The sequence below is a fragment of the Ambystoma mexicanum genome, chromosome 8, assembly GCF_040938575.1.
Source record: "Ambystoma mexicanum isolate Mex_15411 chromosome 8, UKY_AmexF1_1, whole genome shotgun sequence".
Taxonomy (NCBI): Eukaryota; Metazoa; Chordata; class Amphibia; order Caudata; family Ambystomatidae; genus Ambystoma; species Ambystoma mexicanum.
In genome coordinates, this window is record NC_090929.1 from 1564052920 (window position 1) to 1564070516 (window position 17597).

The window sequence follows — 17597 nt, forward strand, 5'->3', positions numbered from 1 at the left end:
CAAGCCTATTTACAGGTATTTAGCCACTAACATACTTCCATTCTGTTTAAATGATTATGTTTCTTCATAGTCCAGCATTGTTTCTTCTTTTACGTTCATTACATCCTTGTTTGCAACATTTCGTCTTTGTTTATCACCTTTTGGTTGTCGTTTCTTTCATCTGTGAGTCTGTCCTGACCATTGTGACTTCAGCATTCGTCTCCAATAAGAGCCCTTTGGGTCTCTTCTGGGACAGTTTGTAAGTAGTCTTCATTTCGCATCAGCTGCTGATATGGTTGTCTCAATGGGTATCGCGCGGCCCATGGTTGTCTTGTTATTGGTGCTTCGATAGGTATACAAGTCCTTCTGATGGGCACTGGACAGAGCCCTACTGTGGCTCTCTGTTGGTTTATTTGCTCCTTGTACGTCACATATCTTGGCGAGTATGCTTCTGGCATCTCAAAATGGGTGGCTGGAGTGCAGGCCATATTTGGGACCTCCTCTACACACCCCCTCTGGTCGGGTTATCGACCACTTCTTCTTCCTCCTTTAGATTACTCATACTTGGATCTTCTGCATCCACTTCTTTGTCTTCTGGGTTTGTACATGATGGTGTAAACATGTGTTTCTTTGGAGTCCATATTTTTATCACTCCTTTCAGGCTTTCTGCTGTTTTTACATGTTCATCTTTGTTCCAGGTCATAAGTTGACACTGACCATTTGGGCTACAATAGATCCATTTTCCTTCATAATGTCTGCGCTTTCTGGGATAAACACATTTTGTTCCTTCTGGCGCCAATTCGCTGGCCTTCACAAAGTCTCTTATTTCTTTATTTGTTAGGTCTCTCGGCTTCCATCCTGGTTTGATGTCAATCATGATCTTCATCCCGATGGCTTTCTTCTCACTTTTCTGGCATTGTGTGATGATTATCTTGATAACACAAAATCCTATTAGCATCATCAATGGCAGGGCTCCCAGAAACTTGAATACGTCTGCCATCCATTGTGGGACCCATGAAAATAGTGTTTCAAGCCAGCTGTCATCATCCACTTCGTCAGTTTCATTGATCATCTGGTTCTGTAGGTTTGTCAGCATACTTATGGCTTCTGTTAAAGTTCCATATTCTTCGTCATGCAAAGGTATAAATGTGCAACATGATTCTCCAATTTTTGTGCAAACACCTCCATCCATCGCTGTGATCATGTCCAGCACATATCTGTTCTGGAGGGTCATCAGTCGGATTGCTCTTAGTTCTTCCTTAATAGCATTGAATCCTTTTATGGTAGTGTTAATGGTCTGCAATAACTCCCATCTAGTTATCTGCAACCATTTAGTATTTACTCCAACTTGGATCCATGGCAGGAGGATCGTTGTCAACACTGACGAGGTGAGGCTGAAGAGCCTGTGTTCATATGGGATTGCATGGAATGCCTATTCCGATTTGGCAGAAAAGTAGTTTTCTCTCCTCATTCGGGATACAAGTTCTACAGATCTCCTTTTCCTCAGGTGGGCATCTGCTTTTGGAAAGATGTCAATGTTCAGGTCACTCTTCGGGATCACTAGTGCAGGAACATGGACGTTCACTATTGTGCATATGCCTCCCCAATTTCTCGGCAGCCTTATGTATGCTTTGGATCCACATGTCCAGTAATGATCCATAATTACTGTCGTTCGTGAGTCATACCTGGAGCTTCAAAGATGCATCTGCAGTTCTGATTCTCTCCCATCTTCCTCGTGCCATTGTTCCTGAAGCACAAGTATGGGCTTTCCAGTGGCACTATCTGCAATGGTCCCCCCTCTATCTTCGACCCAGGTTAGTAACTTTACCAACTTTGGCCATAGAGCTTTGCACAGTTTTTGTGAGTTTTCTACTGCTTCTTTGCAGGCTCCAAGGACCATCCATGCTCTGCATATCACTACTCCTTCTTCCCATCCGTTTGGTGAAAGCACTGTTCCCAAAATCTGCATGTGGCCTCTATTCTTCCAAATTTGGGCTTCTTCCAGAGTTTTTACTTGGACATTCAGTCTCAGGTTAATTTCCCATCTTGTTCCTGTTCCTTTCACTTCTGGCTTTTCATACCTGATCACGTGATTCCTGGTATGAGCTCTGTTTCTTGTCTTAATGTCCTGGATATAATCATCTTCATCAGGATATACTGTTTCAGTTGCCCATATCAATGAGGCATTCTTTCCCAGGAACTGTCTTCTGGTGTTGCACATTGCTACATGTGACAAACAGTGTGCTGTCGGGACATCAATTTCTACAGCCACGAATGTCTTGGATTTTCCCATGCTGTACGGCAGAAGTGCACACACGAAGCATTCTCCTTCTGAATTTCGTCTTCCAACTTTTTTAATGTGCTGGTACCAAATGTTGTTCCCCAGATGTGCTGTGCTGTCCAGGTAATCGTTCAATTCATTGTTATCTTCATGTGGGCTTCTCTTGATTCTTAATGTCTTCCTGTAATTAGCTATAACTACATCTCTAACCGCGTCTGTGTGACTCTTCCGAGCTGGAGGGCTCTCAGGCATATCAATCCATGGTGCAGGCTTTTTCATCTGTGCCATTCGAGTGGCCACGATTCTGTCTGCTTCTTCCTGGTCCTCATGCATTTTTTATTTTCTGCGTGTAAGTGCCCCTGTTATCCAGCCTGACACAGGTCTTGGATATGGCTGTATATTAGGTCCGATGCTTGTCCCTTGGGTTGGAACTTGTGTGTTTGTCGATACAGTCTCTGCGGGTTTATTTTTTAGCTCCTCATGGAGTTTCTTCATTCTAGCTATGAACGGGAATAAATGATCTATCAACATTTGTGTCTTTGCAGTGAATTCTCTCGTAGCCTCTTCTGTCTTCTCGAGGGCCTTTGCTATGTCTGCATTAGTCGGCTTTCTACTTGCTTTCTTTCGGTCGCTCTCATTGTTTTCTGAGGCTGATTGTTCGGCGGGCAGTCTTGTGCTCTCTGCTGCCTTTGCTTGAGGTTCTGCAGCAATTGACACTTGCCCTAGTTCGTGTGCATTTATTGTGTGGGTGCGTGTAGTGGTCAGAGCTATGTTTTCATTTGTTCCGGGCTGACCCTGTCTCCAGCTTTTCTCTTCATTCGTTAACTCAAGTGTATCACTGCTAATTACATTCAATTTTAGTTCATTTACCATACCATCGGATTTTCTTGGGACTGGAATAGGGTCTAGGTGTATGTGTGGGACTAATGCGTACACTATCAGGTGGGTGCACTGCAATTGGACCGCTTCGTGCACTAATAAAGAATGCAGTTCTGATTGTTAATGACAAAAAGACAATGATAATCACCATCCATATACATATGATCGTGCGGTAAAATAGGTGGCAGAATTTATTTCCAGGGAAGCGGGGGCACCCCTCAGCCGGTGGGATGACCAGGTTACTGTTCGGGGCACCCATCTCAATCATAGAAAAATGTCAATGTTCTATTCTTTTCGCTTACTCCATTATTGGTTCTTGAAAGTTAGTGCCTTAAAGTGTCTGGTGCTTCGCGGGTGTCCCCCCTCTTGTGGGTGACGATTGTCTCTGGAAATGGGATACAGTTCCCTTGCTAGACTATGGAAAACAGATTAAACTAACACCTTTGCGAGTCACATTTACTGTGCATATTCAAAATAGGTGAGATTCCAGTCCACCCCCCGAATCCGCTTTAATCCTGAAGACGTGCTGAAGTCTGTTCAATGTGATGTAAAAATAGAAATAATGGAAAAAATGGCAGTTAATCAAAATAAAAGGTGGAGTTCTTGTCTCTGTCCTCTCGATCTGTCCCTCGACAGAAAGATGATTTGGTTGGTTCTGTTCCTTCGATCTGTCCCTCGGCGGAAAGATGAAGTGCTTTGACTCGGTCTACTGGATCTGTCCCTCGACGGAAGGTTTCACTGGAATCTCCTCAAATACTCTCTTTGAAAGTTGGACAGCTCGACTTGGAGCATGATACCATGGAATAGCGTTCCCATATGCGCAACATTAGTTGGATCTCTGATGAAGGTGATGACATCAACTTCGGCAGGTCTCCCTACCATTTCTGGAAAGTCTAGCGACTAGGCGAAACAGGACGTTGTGCGCCAATCAGCTGTCCTCGGGTGACAGGGACATTTGTCCTGCTTGATGGGTTCTGGATCACAGGCCCTTCTTTTGACGAGAACAGTCCCTGCACTTTCCTGCTGCATGGATTGCTACTACGTAATTCAGTTTGACCCACAGCTTGTTCAAATGTTCAGTGTTTGTCGGATCTCTGATGAATGAAAGGGTGTCTGTGGTTCTCCCTATAAGAGCTGGGCACTCTTCGATTATGCGAAAGAAAAGTGTATAAGTGAGTTCATCTATAATTGCCTGCGGTGGAAGCATTTGTGTCCTTACCACTGTATTCAGGCAACTGAATGTAGGCTTCTGCGATGACAGTTAGCAGTTGCCAGATTACTTTCTTGTGGACAGGATCTTGGATAAAGTCTGTGATACTGGTGACTCTCCCTACAAGTGACGGATATATCTCTAGTACTAATTGGAAACAGGACAGTACATCCCTCGTGATATTTTTGCTAGGTGACACCATAGATGCTACAATGCAACGTCCTGTTCTCTGATGAATCGGGATGCTTCGTTTAGCTCTTTAGGCAAAAGTCTTTGATCACAATCTATTTGAGTCTTGTTTTCTTTGACGCTTCAGTGTGGTTGCTTTATAAGTTTGAGTTATCAAACGTGTTGTGGCTTAGATGCGCAATTGTCTTCATCACCCTACAACTGAGATGCATAGAGTGTCCGTTATGTCCGTATCCCCTTTTTACTTTGAGGAACTGTCCAGTTTAAGCCACAACTTGCAAACCGGTTCTTTGTCTTGGCTTTTCTGCTCATGCGTCCTTCTTCCTCGTCATGGATCTCGTCTGCACGTGCTGAGGTTCTTCCCTGTTGTCTGTAGTTTCTTTACAGTGGGGTGCAGCTTGGGGGCTTTCTCTGATATATGGCTTAATGTCATTGAGAAAAATCCATGCTCCCCTGCCCTGCAATTTGTCTGCTGATGGAGTGCAGTCTTCTACGATGAAAGGACCATTGAATCTCGGCTCGTCCCACCTTTTTCCTCATGTGGTTCTTGATTAGAACTGCATCTCCAGGGAACACGAGAGGTATGCAATTACCTTGAGCTGGGTCTGTTGCAGAGTCTTCTGTAATGCTTTGTGCTGTGCTGCACCCTTTTCGTCGCTGCTGCAGCTGGTCTGAAATTACAGTAAGGCTGGATGTCATAGAGTTCAGGTATTGTGACAATTCGGTCCCCAGGACCTCTCTGGTTGGCTTGGCATCACATCTAGCTCTATCCCGTGGGATGAGAGGGGTGTTCATTCTCCTTCCCGTGACTATCTCGTGCGGCGTAAGATGATGGTCGGAGCCTGGTTGGTTCCGAAGAGCATACAATGCCAGTGGAAGGCAGTGCAACCATCCCCCCTTTAGAGTAAGTTTCAACTTAGCTATCCTTTCCTTTAACAAGCCGTTGAGCCTCTCACAAATATCATTACCTTCCTGATGATACGCCGACGAGAACTTGTGCTTTATGCCAAGCAACAAGCTGATCTGTTCAAAGACTGAGTTAACAAAATGAGCCCCGTTCTCTGACCTCATCACCTCACACACCCCCCATCTAGGGAACACTTCCCTCACCAGGAATTTGGCAGCAAAAGGTTGAGTCTGGGTGTGTACAGGGACCTGCTTCTATCCATCTAGAGAATGGACACACCACTACAATTAAGTACCTGTACCCGTTACACACTTGGATCATGTCGACGTAGTCGATATGTAAGTGCTGAAAAGGCCCATTTGGCCGGGGGATGATCCCTCTCACTACTTTTAATGTGTGCTTAGCGGTGAATTGCTGGCAGATTATGCAGTTCACCATAAAGAATGCAACATGCTCTGCTAAATTCGGTACAAACCATTCTTCTGCGAGCATTGCTGCTAGATTCTCTTTTGACATGTGAAATGGGTAATGCAACTGTTCCAATCCTATTTGTATTAGGGCTACATGCATGACTGGTTTACCAGTGCTGTCTTGCTGCCACAATCCATAAGAGGAGTTTAAAGAACACCCTTGATGTTTCCAAAGGTTCTTTTCATCTTGTGGTGCCTCCCCTTGTAGCTCCATCAGATGTGTCTGCCCCATGTTACTATAAGCTTCGGGTGTGGTTCGTGCCACCATCATTCGTTCATGGGTGCACGCTGTTAGGCAGAAACCTGTGCAGTTCCCTTAGGGACCACTGCAAAAAGTTTAAGACTACAGGAGTAAGCAGTAAACCCAATTGGTAGCAGTCTGAACCACCCAGATTTACCTGGTAGCTGTGGCTGAGCAGTCAGACTTCTCTCAAGAAGAGTTAGGCAGTATATAGAGTATACACAATAGGGCTATAAACACAGTAGCACAAGCAAGCACTGACCAGAGCTTGGGTATAAAAGTATATGATTATTTATTTAAAGACACACTTGTAAAAATACACTGGCACTAATATGTCAAGCAAGTTCAAACACAGTCACTATAAGTATATACACCTCCCTAGTTAATTATTCGACAAGTCTAGGTTAAGACACCACTTATTTAGCAAAACAGAGGTGAGCGCGTAACGGTAGATGGCACTCCAATAATTTGTTTAAAAAGGGAGAGAAAAGGCAGAATAGGAAAGTAACACAGTAAAAACACTTTTAAGAAACCACAGCAAGTCAAGAAAGGCAGGGTCTACTGTATAGCAAAAAGTTCATAGGCCAGGCCGATTCTTGGAGAGAGCAAGGCGGAATGTGCCCAAGATCACACAGTGGAAATGCACTCAAAGTCTTTGCAGAAAAGTCAAAGGTCCGAGGTCACCCAAGGATAGAGAGTCAAGGATTTACGGGACACCTTGGACAGTCTGTTGCAAGGGAGACCAGGCGGGACTAGGAACCTGAAATGGTGAGAAAGCTCCAGTGGGGGCAGTTGTTCCTGGCAGCGGGTGCAAGTCAGGGCCTCGTCCAGAGGAAGAGATGATCTCGACGTGGAGGAAAGCTGGAGGTCGTTGCACTGCCAGGGAAGAAACCAGCCGCAGAGTTTCCCGGTTAAAAGGTACGACCCTTTTATTCGCGGTAGTGGTGAAGCGTGGCTATCCGGCCGCTATCCGGCCGCCGGGGTGCTTGGCACGGGCGATTCAACCACGAGACGATCCAGGAAGGCAAAAAAGGCGAACTGGTTGGTCCCACCAGCTCAAAGGGAAGAAGACTCTCCTGGAAGAAGATCTCCTCTGTCGTCGGGGAAGTGGTGAGTTCGTACAGCAGGGCTCCTCCGGTGGTGTCGGCGTTGTAGATGGCTCAGCTTCTCCCCTCTTCAGATTCTTTAGGTCGTGTGGCGACTTCTGAAGTTCCAGTCCCCAAAGCCCTGCTTTTATGCAGCAAAACCCCCATTCATCAGCCTAGCTGTCACTCAAACATGCTAAGTGGTGAGCCGGGCGGCTCATCACTGGGCCAATCACACAAGAGTGTGACTTGAGTTGCCAAGGCAACCCAGTCCTGGTGCCTAATCCCCCTCCCACACATCCTGTTGACCCCAGACAGAGTGGCACCATTTGAAGGGCTTCTGTGGAGAAGCCTGCCAAAAAGTGGAACAAAGGGCTCGACTTGGGTTCGAGTTTCAGAGGCGAACACAAACGCCATTTTAAAACCGAGTCCTGGCAAAAAGACCCAACTGGGGAATAAATATTAAATAAATAACCCAGCGATATCTTTAACATTGCACCAAAAAGTGGTGCGTTTAAAATGAATGGGAAAATCCCATAGGAAATATTCCGGGGGAATATTTTGCGTGGTATCCACTGCCACCAGCCAGAAACTCGACAAGGGGGGACTGGACAGTGCCCCCTTGGGAAACAGACCCAGGGGCAATTGAATTACCCCTACCAGTACTTCCACAATATGATGGTTTGTACTGGTTCTGTTCACAATTTGAGACTAGTAAAGCCAATGGTGACTTTACATGCCCTGGGAGACAGTAGTCAGTCCCAGGGTATGGAGTCTATGTTTGGGGGTCACTATGACACCCTGTGTTACTGCACTGAGGGTGCTGTGTAACACACATACCAAAAACACATGAAGCCCTATGGAGTAAAAGACCCCATAGCCCATAGAACACATTACATAGTCAAAGGACATTCTCAAATCATGCCTAAGAGTGGGAGAAAAAGAGTCTCACTCCTAGCAGGAGAAAAAAATAAACCCCAAAAATGCAGCAAAGCTGCTGGGGGACTAACTAGGTTTGGGAAATTAGCCTTAACCGAGAATTCTCCCTAACACTTGCCCCCCCCCCATACTAAGGGACAGGAGGATTTAATCCACTCCTGGATGAATCTCATACCTCTAGTCGATGACATACATCCTAGAGAGACCATCAGTATTTTGGTGGTGACACCCTGACCTATGTTCTATGGTGAAATCAAAGGTTTTCCTTTGTAAGCTATATGACCTACAAACCCTTTGAGGAACATCAGTCTTTTTAAAACTATAGGGGATCTGGTTGACCAGTCCCTCAGAAGTTGGTACAACTTCTGAACCTGTGTTAGGCTTTTTCAAGGGGCCCTTATAAAGGATTCCCTTAGATCTAGAGGGGCCTCCAGAGGTCCTCACCACCTCTCTGTTGGGGGAAGGTTGGGTTTTAGGCCTCTTGGTTGGAGGGGATGGAGATATCCTTACCTACTTTAGGAGCTTCCCTCCCAATACTAGGATTTGGGTTGGAGTCTTCAGTAGAAGGTCCATCAGTTTGAAGGATTTTGGCCTTAGACTTCTCTTTTCTGGTTTTCCACCAGCACGGAGAATTACCAGTTCTCTTAGGCCTAGGTAGGGGTCCAGTTGGTCTATCCACCTCTTCCTAAGAAGCAGCGGGAGTCACAGACTCTAAAACTGGGGGAATAATGTGGGAGCTTGGTTCGGCTCCCATTTCCCTAACATTTTAGCCTGAGATTTGCCTGGGTCAGAGGTCAATTTACCGACACCAGGGCTTGTAGTGAGGTTCTCTGTAGCGGCTGTTACGCTCACCTGGTTCCCACAGGGGTGTCGATCGGACCCGGACAGCTGCGGTCTCCACCAACGTGAAGCGTAGTGCAGAGATGACAGTCTGGACTGGCCCGCCTAATCTCGTCTGCTTGACCCGTAGAAGTATTCTCCTGCAAGTGGAGAAAGGGATTTAGCCCCGTGGATTTTAGTGATGGTCCCTCCCCACTATTCTCGTTCTCCCCACTAGTCACCTCCGATATTCCCAATTAGTATCCTCACCTTATGTTTTTAAATGATGAGCTCTCCATCCTGCGTGGCATGCAGGGGCGCGTAGACACCAGTTACTTTACTGGTTTGGGGTACTGGAAGAGTTCCGGAGGAATATTGACTCCGGGGTTAATAAAGTTCAAAGAGTTCAATATGTCCGATGTTCACTCTTGCATCCCCTTGTCGAATTGCAGCTAAAAAATATTGTCTGGAGGCTGCTGATGGCGTTCAGGTAAGAGTCTGTATTACCCAAAACTGTCCGGTAAAAGTTGCGTGAGTTTAACTTGTTGTTTTCTCTCCCTTTATAGATGCGGCATAAGAAGATGTGGCGTATTGAAGGGTAATGCCTCCGGTGGTAAATCAGGTAAGCCTGGTGGTAAAAGTGATTGTATTTGTCGGCTCTCTAGGCTCACCTTGTTATTCCTTTGTTTTCCCCCAGGTATTGGAGTTCGCTGAAGAAAATGATGGAGGCAGCGCTGAGTCGAAAGATGCTGTGGACTGGCGAGTATGGCGCGGCGCTGCAGCTGGCGATGCGACGCGTGCTGAAGTAATGTCCTTTCAGGCTCGGAGTCGTGGAAGATCCAGAATCAGGTAAGGAATTAAAATAATGTCCGTGATCTAACCTTTTCTCCTTCTTTCCACTTTTTCTAGGAGCTCCGGATTTGAGGCAGGCGTGGCAGAAGACTGGATGCAGCGAGTAAAAAACAGTCCCTGTAGTAAAATAGTCCCCTCCACGCTTCACGTTGGCCTGGATTCATTTGCAGCATGGTCTACCTGAGATAAGTAATGACTATGAGCCTGGCGCCTTAGGCGCCAGGACTGATTCCTATTATGAGCCTGGCGCTTAAGGCGCCAGGACTGAACCCAGATAGCCCCTAGCCGGGGCTGCTGAGGTTTTAAAAAATGTCTGGATGCCTGCTTCCGGGGCTGATGGGCTTGGCCTAGATGCCCGGGAGTAGGCATCATGACAAGGTTCCGACAGAGTTCTTAGATCATTCCCCAACAGGACTCTCCCAGGCGCCTCAGTCTGAACACTGACAGGAACCATCACTGTCATGTTGTTACACTGTATGAGGGCTGGTAGAATTGGAACCATTTGGACAGGGCCTCCAGACATCTTAGTGGGACCTTTGGGTGCCTTAGCAACATCCTCAGGCCTGAAAAAGCTTTCATCCACTACTGTTCTGCTGGCCCCAGAGTCTCGCCTGGCAGGGGTATCCTGGCCATTGACAAGAACACTGTCCATATAGTAAACTTTAGAGTTTTCTGGTATGGAGTTATACACACTCCAATTCTGATTGCTAACCAGACCCATGGACTCTACTGTTACACTTGCTTGAAGACCCAAAGGTTCTTCAGCAAAGACTTCAAAGTGAGCACTAGCCATTTGGACTTCCTCCTCAGGAGTGAAGGCTAAGGAGACTGTGCTTATCCCTGTAGGCTTACCCTTACATTTTGGATCCCCTTTGATATGGTCAGTTGCACCAAAAAGTGGTGCGTTTAAAATGAATGGGAAAATCCCATAGGAAATATTCCAGGGGAATATTTCGCGTGGTATCCACTGCCACCACACCAACCAGAAACTCGACAAGGGGGGACTGGACAGTGCCCCCATGGGAAGCAGACCCAGGGGCAATCGAATTACCCCTACCAGTACTTCCACAATATGATGGTTTGTACTGGTTCTGTTCACAATTTGAGACAAGTAAAGCCAATGGTGACTTTACATGCCCTGGGAGACAGTAGTCAGTCCCAGGGTATGGAGTCTATGTTTGGGGTCACTATGACACCCCTGTGTTACTGCACTGAGGGTGCTGTGTAACACACATACCAAAAACACATGAAGTCCTATGGAGTAAAAGACCCCATAGCCTATAAAGCACATTACATAGTCAAAGGACATTCTCAAATCATGCCTAAGAGTGGGAGAAAAAGAGTCTCACTCTTAGCAGGAGAAAAAAATAAACCCCAAAAATCCTGCAAAGCTGCTGGGGGACTCACTAGGTTTGGGAAATTAGCCTTAACAGAGAATTCTCCCTAACACACGCCACTTCTACTTCTATGATCGTCTCACTTTTGGATGCCATACACTTGGCTTCTGTGTCTGCTGCGTGATTTCTGCGCGACACAAAATCTGTCCCGTGAGTATGGGCGGCACATTTCACGACCACTATGCCCACTGGGAGCTGTAGTGCCTTAATCAGCCTGTCCAATAAGGCTGTGTGCTGCACTGGTGTGCCGTCCACTCGGAGGTAGCCCCTCCTGTTCCAGCACGCTAGTCCTGCGTGCACTGTGGATGTCACATAGGCGGAGTCACTGTACACCATTACTTCCTGGTCTGCGTGATTCTCAAAGGCGTGTATCAACGCCAATAACTCTGCAGCCTGTGCTGAGTAATGAGATGGTATTCGTGCACTGACGAGTACTCGAAATTCTCCGTTTGCTATGTGTTTCATGACGGCTACGCCTGAATATCGTTTTCCGTCTTCTTGGTTGATTCTTGAAGAACCGTCAATGAAAACGATCTCTCCTCCTGCTAGGGCGTTTTCTTTTACCCTTGGGATTTCATCATAGAATTCTTTGTAGTTTGCACAGTCATGTATAGGCTCTCTTTCAGTGACTGGCTCAGCTATGAATGCAGCTGGGTTCACTGTTTTACATCGAAATATTTTGATCAATGGGTTAGATATAATCACCTCATAGGCAAAGTTCTTTGAGTTGTCAGCGTACCCTTTGGCTTCTCTAATGTATAACGTAATGGAGCATCACATTATAATGGTTGTCGCTTTCTCTATGGCGAATGCTGCGGCAGCTAAAGTTTGTTTGCATGGGAATTGGCCTCTCATTACTGGGTCCAGTTTCCCACTGTAATATGCCAGGGGCTTGTACCCCAACCAGGTTTTTTGAGCGAGCACTGCCGTCATAACGCTGCCATTCGTGTGCGAGAACGGGTAGAATTCCTCTGCATAGTTAGGAATCCCGAGGACTGGAGTCGTGCAAATTGCTCTCTGTAAACCCCTTTTCCATTGCCTCGGTCCACTCAATCGTTTCCTTTGTTGTCTGGGCCTTCTTCAGGACCTGGAGCAAGGGCTTGGTATATGAGCTGTAATCGAAGACCCATGCTCTAACATATTTGCACAGGCCTAAAAAGCTCTGCATTTGCTTTACCGTGAGTGGCTTTGCCGTGTTCATGATAGCTTCAGCCCTTTCTGGGGTTACCTTTTTCCCCTCATGCAAAATTAACTGGCCTATGTACAGCACCTCCTGTTGACAATATTGTAGTTTTTCCTTGTCAACCTTATAACATTTTTCAGCCAGTATAGTCAGTAGCTGAACTGAATCGCGCCTGCATTGTTCTTCAGTCGTGCTGCAGATAAGAATGTCATCCACATGCTGCAAGACGACGCTTTCTACTGCAATATTGCTCAGGTCCATCTGGAGGACTCTGTTAAAGATGGATGGGGACTCACAGTACCCCTTTGGCAACCTTGTGCTTTTCAGACGCATTTGTCTGAATGTAAACAACGTCAGGTCTTGCGAATCACGGTGCAATGGGATTGAGAAAAGGGCATTTTTCAAGTCAATTACCGTAAAATATTTTGCCTCGACTGGTATATTTCATAAAATCGTCAAAGGATTAGGGACTAGAGTGAACTAGGCTTCAACAATATCGTTTAACGCTCTTAAATCTTGGATTAAATGCCAAGACCCTCCTTTTGATTTCTTGACAGGATAAATCACTGTATTACATGGTGACTCTGACGTCACCAAAATGCCCTGGTCCATCATGGCAGAAATGGTCTTTGCGATTCCTTCATCCGCCTCTCTGGCCATGGGATATTGTCGTGCTCTTGGTAAATTTGCTCCTGGTTTCAATTTAATTTTTACTTCTCCCACCCCCTTCAGGAGGCCTACGTCATATGGTCCTGTGGTCCATACTGAGACAGGCACCAGGGCCATGTCGTCATCAAAGTATTCTGGATGTATCAGTGCCACCATCATTCTCTGGGCACTTCTCTTTTGATCATTCTTACCCAAAATATGAGAGTCACTTCTACCCTTGTCTCTCTGAGTCTGGTAGTTCTTCAAACAGATCATCATCGGTGACGTTGGTTACTCAATATCCCTCTCCAATGGCGATAATCGCACATCATTGCCTGCCTTCATCATCGTAGCCTTCAACTAATGCTATCCTACTTCGCACTGCTGCAGCATATAACATCAAGGGAAATATTTGTCCCTCCTCTTCATGCATTGGTATTCCCGGTCTGAATAAAAATGTGTCTGTGGTTCTCCTGACCTTGTCTGCGAGGCCTGGTAATCCCGCCATAAATGCACGTATGCCATATCCGAAAACCTCAGGTTCCAGTGGTATAGCTCTCATGGCTCCGTGTCCTGGATAGGCTCTGATCATATTGCACACGTTCGAATAATGCATTCCCGGGGCAGAGCATACTATACCCTCCTCTGTAAACGAGATGGTCATATTCAATTTTGTCATTAAATCTCGACCCAAAATGTTTACTGGGGTCTGACGCAAATACAACAAAGGTACATTCATTTTGCATTCCCCTATGGAGACTGGGAGTGCATCTGTAAAGGGAACTCAACTGTGAGCTCCTGTAAAACTCTGAGTATCTATAGCCTTGCCGGACAAGCAAAATGTGCCTTCTCGTATGCACAAGCGTGTTGCCCCTGTGTCAACTAAGAAGGAATATTCTTTACCCCCTATGGCGACATTCACCCTAGGTCCCCTATTAGGGTCTGGTGTCACTGATAGGATAGAGCACATCAGGGTTCCCAGTGAGCTGTCCTAGTTCATATATAAGTTAGGTCCACTGTATACTTGTGGATTTATTCCATTCCCAGGGTTACCTCCTCTTCCGGAGTTTGTGCCCTGAGATATTTGCAGCAGTGTCTGTTGGAATTGCCCTTGTGGCAAGTTCCCCATGCTCAGGGGTTGAACCCCCTGCTGCGCACCCTGCTGCATGCCTGGTGCTTGCTGCTGCACTGTGTGATTCTGTGCACCGCCCTGTTGGGAGATTGCAAGCGGATTCATCGTGCCTGCTCCCAATCCTTGGCCGTTTTGCCATGCGTCTTGGCTTCTGCACGAGCGCGCCAAATGCCCTGTCAGTCCACACAGCCAACATACTGGCGGTGGTCGGGTTATTTGTCCATTTGACATATCTGGATTGCTCATCTGCACATTTTGAAACCCACCTTGATTCCCTTGGAAACCTCCCTGATTACTCTGCCATCCCCTTCCTCTAAATCCTCTTCCCCTGGGGTAGAACCCAGTGCTGCCCTGATTATTTTGCTGTGGGATAGACACCTGTTGGGCGTTCTGTTTAGCTGGGCTAGTTAGCATGGCTCCTTCGAGAGCATACTTGGATAATTTCTTTTGCACCAGCTTCGCTTCCTCACCTTTACGAGTTGCCTCCTTTTTCCGATTCTTTTCTTGCAACAGTCTACAATAATGTGCAATCGTCAACTGTATTTCGGCCCAAGGTTTAGCCTCAACTCCTACCAATTTCTTAAGATGTTTTTGTACAGGTATGGTAACCCCTGGCATTAAATGTGGTAAAACACAGGTATAGATTTCGTCCAAGATTCATGCGTTTCAAGCACCCACGCGTCTTGGAAATTCTGGATATAAATGAACGGGTCTTCTGACTCCTTCATTTTGCGAGTCATTATAGCGCCCATATCGGAAGTATCTGGGTAAAGCACTCGTAGCGCTTTCCATACTGCTGCCCTGCAATAGTTGAATGGTGCTCCATCGTTGGCAGTGTTAATTATGGTGACACCAGGGTACCCTGCCCATGCCCATACATCGTCTGCTCTCTCACCGAGTATTGCAATGTGGAGACCTTTAATGTCCCCTATAGCTAACGTGACACCCCCTGTCATCTTTTCTAACTTGTGTATCCACTTCTCAGCTCCCGATGTCAACATTGGAAGCTTGTTTTTCAAGTTCTCTCGATCCATGTCTGGCCATGGAATATATTGCGGTCTCGCTGCCCCCTTTTCTAGAAGCGGAAATTGGAACGCACATACTCCCTTCTCTTTCCCCATAGCTCTCCTATCTATCACTGGGGTAATGTTCCCGCATTGCCGTTTACCTGGCAATGTCCTCAACCTGTCCGCATAGGCGGGCGCCGGCACCCCCCTCTGATCATGGGGTGTTCCTTCGTGTCGGTCAGACTGTGTGGCAAGCTCTGATGTCTTCGGTGCAGATTCGCTAGCGTCTGACCATCGTACCCCCTTGTCCCTTGGGAGCCGCTTTTCGGGCCGTCTCCCTTCTTCATTTGTCTCGCACTCCGTATCCTCTCCAGAGTCGGACATTGATTGTTCCCAATTCACGCAACTCCTTGCGTCATCTTCGTTCTTACTGATTTCTAGCCTATCCAGGGACAGTCTCCTGCTCCAACTGCTTCGGGTGACGTCCTCAGTGTCATACAGCTGAGTGCTTTCCAAGTGCTCGTCTTCCCTTTCCCTTTGGCATATTGGTTCCAACCCCATTTCATCATATATTTTGTTAATCGTCTCCCCGATGCTTCTGGTGTCGAAGTCATCTTCAATATTTGCCCACTAATGCCTGGTGCTGAATCGTACGCAGGGTAAAATTCATCAATGTCTTCCCATTCTACAACAGGATTGGGTTTTTTAACTTCCCGCTCCAGATTTTCGAGATTGCGTGCCCTCTGTCTACGCCTACGTTCAATGTCCTCGAATTCTTTGTGCTTCCTTGCCTCTTCTCTGACCTTGTCTACTTCCCTTCTCCTTTCATTTCTATGTTCATTTGCCCTTCGAACTTCCTCATCTTCACGTCTCTTTATCTTCTTTTCATGTGTTTGCTGCTCTTCTTCCAGTTTTTCCAGGTTCTGCCTGTACTGGTTATAGGCTACACTCTATTTGCAACTGAGCGGCTTTCCTTGCTCTTCGCGATATAGCTGTTCTCGCCTTAACCTATCTTTCCTTTTTATTCTTTCGTCCATAATTTCCCTTTCCTTCTCCTTTCTCTGCATCTCATCTGACCTCTCTCTCGGTCTCACATCTTCACTTCCTTTCCCATCGAGTTTCAACAATATCTGCCCTCCCATCCATTCGTCTTTCGCGAATGCTATCTCATCAGTTTTGTCTTCACTTCCATTCCATTCCGTTCCCTCTCTCTCCTTATTGAGAGGTTCACTTGCTTGTGCCTGATGCTTCCTCTCATCATCGCGTCTCTCCTTGCCCCTCGGGACTGCGGAGGAAATATAGTTATCCTGATCCTTCCCCCTATATTCCTCACTAATATACGTAGGTGACTCGTATGCGGGGCTGCTATACCCCGTGGCTGCCTTAAGCTCTCTTAACGGGTAGAGTCCCTCTGACTTACTTCCCACGGTATCTGGCTTAGGCAGGGCTTGTGGCACGGTAGGAGTCTCACCCCCCTCCGTGCATACATTTAATATCCAGTCTGCAGGTAGCTCTTCCTCTTTCGACTGTTCGAACATTTTCCAAAGTTCTAGAACAGCAAGGCGTTTCTCTAGTTTCTTGCCTGCATATGTGGCATGCAAATATGTCATCAAATGTTGTAAGACGGCTTTAGATAAGGGCCCATTCTGTGGCCACGGCATAAACATCTTATGGGCGGTACCCTTAACCCACTCTGTACTCTATTTCTTAAGCTTGGGTGCATGTTTAGGCAATTGTTTACACAAGTGAGCTAGCGGAGTAATATCTTCCATGCTCAAATCTGTTTTAGCAATACTTTCATGCAATTTCACTGCACGCACCAATATGAGCGAGCACCAAATATCGCAAGCTCCAAACCAATCTTCTCCCGCCAAAATTTTATATCACTAATTCATTCAAGAACATCAATTTATGTGCGATTCACTCTTAATTATAGAATCGCAAAAAAACATTTATCAATTTCAAACAACACAGAACCAAATTTTCTTACATGTGACACATCAACAGAACATGTATGACGAACGTTAAACAGACTAGACAGACTAGACAGACACCAGCTGGACACAGATATCTCTGCCTTCTAATCAATACCACGACTTTGAGTTTAAACAAACTCCTTTTATGACGTCTTTAATCATCATAGTAGCCTAGTTTTTCCCTATTATGTCGGACTATGAGTTCACGTTTCTTCTGACCGCTATATTAAAGCGCAGGAACAAGGCGTATCCTTTACCTCGGGTGTCCTCCCCAGTACCCTCTCTCTTCACCTCGGGTGTCCGCCCCGGTATCCTCTCTCTTTTGTCTCGGTTATCTACCCCGGTTTCCTCTCCCTTTATCTCAGGTGTTCACCCCGGTATACTTCCTTTTTATCTCGGGTGT